Here is a 2,990-nt window from a genome sequence, read left to right as displayed (position 1 = left end):
TCAAGGCAATCCTTCCAAGCTGTTCAACAGGAAAGAGAGCTAGAAGAAGCAGAATTTGAAGATTAACCTATTGATGAAGAACAATCTGAGGAAGAAGGATTACCAGATGAGGAACAAAAAGAGGAATACGATGAAGAAGGATTGCCAAAAACTCCTGAAGATCCTCAACATGAAGATACACAAGAGTCTATTCCTTAGGCAACAAATCTTGTTCTATATATTGCACCTCCACAAATTTCTACTTCTGAGTTTGTGCCTTTTGGATCAACTATCTTGTATACCCCAGTTGCTTCTAGTGTGGTGGTTCATACTATTCCTTCTTCTACCACAAGTGAGTCAACCTTAGATACTCCTTAGGACAAAATTGAAAATGTATTTTCTTCCTTCCTAAACTTTTCCAAAGTATCTACTACCATGCTTAATGACTTTGATAAGTTTAGGTCAGAGACGACACACATTCCAAATGTTTCCTCCACAAATATTCTATCTACTATTGTGATTTCCACTCAACCTATTCTGACCATCATCGTACAGGGACATGAAACTCCTCAAAAATTGGTTGCAGAGGCTGAAGATGATTCTTCATTACCACCTTGGTTACTCTCAAATACTCCTAAGAGGAAGAAATAAGCCATTTCCCCATATGAATTCAACTTTAAGTAGTTGGTTCCTATTAAACCTAAGACTACAAAGAAGGCCAAGATCCTTTCTATAGTTAAGGTGGACAAGTATAAGAATAAGTATGTTGAGACCATTGTGCCTCCTCCAAATATGATCATTAATAAGGTTCAACCCATAGATTATGCTATCAACAAAATTGAACTGGAAAGACATACTCATTATGGTACTAAAGAAGATTCTCAAATGGGTTTTGATTCCCTTGTGGTGAGATACGATGAAGATAAGATTAAGAAGGATAAGATCAAGGCACAAGTGGAAAAAATCACTACAGTGCTAATAAAGATTACAAAATCTTTAGAAATTATTGAGCCAGTAACTTCATCAGTTGATGAACAAGTGATAAAGCAAGCCGAGCAGGTCAGTTCACAGGACAAGGCAGATGTTGAATGGATGGATATAATGCTAAGTAAGGGAACTCATCTCCTAAGCTTTGCTACCACATTGATTAACAATTTGGAAAGTGTAAAGTCTGAAGTGGACAAAACACTAGATCTTCTCTCTCAATAATTGGAAACACGGGAAAAGGACTTTGACTCTTGGTTGAAGTTAGAAGATTTTGAATTGCAAGTCCTAGTTGACAATGGAGTGCTTCATACCCAGAATATGTACATTGAGTAGTGGGAGGCACTAGAACATCAAATGAATACCCTAGAGCAATTCACCAAAGATATGCATAAAGCATAAAAGGAATGTGTAGATAAGGGAAAAGAAATTGTAGAGGAAATATCAGAGTTTCCATACACATTCCTAGATGAAAATCAAAATACTCTTCATGCAGGTGCAATCATTAAAGAATTCAGTTTTCTTGTAAGTGCAAAAGTTGATAAGGAGGATTTTTCCATATCCTCAATTGACAAACTAGTAGACCTTCAAGTCATTCTGGATTATTTCGGATCTAACTTGAATAAACATAAGGAATGTTGCATTTGTTTGGGAGATTATATTACTTAGGTCAAGATCATCACCAGTCACACTCAAGAATTCAATGAGTCCCAAATGAAGATTTCTCTATAGAAATTTGAAGAGTTTCTAAAACAAGATCATAATGAAGGATGACATTTAGTCTCTTTTCATGCTTTTCAGTTGTAGATGCATTTTTGTAGTTGGCAATCAACATTTCAAGTGTCATTTTGTATGCATGTAGGATTGTAGAAGTCCTAAGTCAAATACAACTCTACTTTTGACTTAGTCATAGTTAGTTGAGCTTCTTCCTATTTTTTCTCATAGCCCCTCCCCTATATATATGAGGGAGCTCATTGTAATTTTTCATCTTTTAGCATTCTAGCAACTGAATTGTGTAACATTTTAAGATTTTGAGCTTATTTTGTGAAGCATTTTTCAAGTAAATAAAGGAGCGGTTGTGCCTTCAAATTTTGTGTTGAAGCATTATTTCATATGAGTGTAGTGTTCTTATGTCAATGCAATTATATGACCTTGGATTTATTTGAAGTATAGTGTTATTGTTGTGTTTTAAAAGTATTTGAATTTGATATATGAGAGTCTTTGAGCTACGATATCAAGTTTAGAAATGCAGCGTCATAAATTGTCACTGGGCAAATTTACACCTCATGTTTGTGCCCTTACTTTAGTATGTCCTATCCTCATCACCTTTCTGGGACTGTTTAAGCCTATTCTCTAGCTTTGAGGCCATGAATAGCCTTTTGTGGGTCATACCATGGGATATCCACCTCATTTTACCTTTGTTTGGGCCCTAACTATGGAGGGAGCACCCTAGTTTGGACCATGGCACCCCAAAATGCCATGGCCCCTCTTAATCTAGCCCCAAAATGAAATGGGGCCAAGGTTTTATCTCAATGGTAAGCTTTGATCTTCGAGGCTCCACATGACCATTGGAGGTCAACCTAATCGATAATTTACTTAGAAGCCCCTATATAAAGACATTTGATCAATCTAATTTCATGTAAGCATCATAAGTTGACATTCCTATCATTAATGCATATGTGAAGCATTAATTATCAAGCATTTTCAAAGATCTTCAAGGCTGCATATTCATCACTCAACCATTGTAGATAAAAATTATATCATTCCTATGTAAGCATGTGTGTGTGATTAGGGTTTTATCATGTTCATGTCATTTCATACAACATATGTGATTAAATTCAAAGAGCAAATCATCATCATCAACAATTGCAGATCTGAGGTATATTTTTCCAACATTTATTTTAGTGTTTGTATTTATTTATTCAAGGTTAATTCCTAAACTAAGGTTTGACTTAGGAAGACCACTATTCCCAACAATTTCCCCTTTCTTTCTATATGCAAGAAATAGTTACAAAGTTGTGTTTGGG

The sequence above is a fragment of the Cryptomeria japonica genome, chromosome 1, assembly GCF_030272615.1.
Source record: "Cryptomeria japonica chromosome 1, Sugi_1.0, whole genome shotgun sequence".
Classification (NCBI taxonomy): Eukaryota; Viridiplantae; Streptophyta; class Pinopsida; order Cupressales; family Cupressaceae; genus Cryptomeria; species Cryptomeria japonica.
This window is presented reverse-complemented; position numbering follows the sequence as displayed.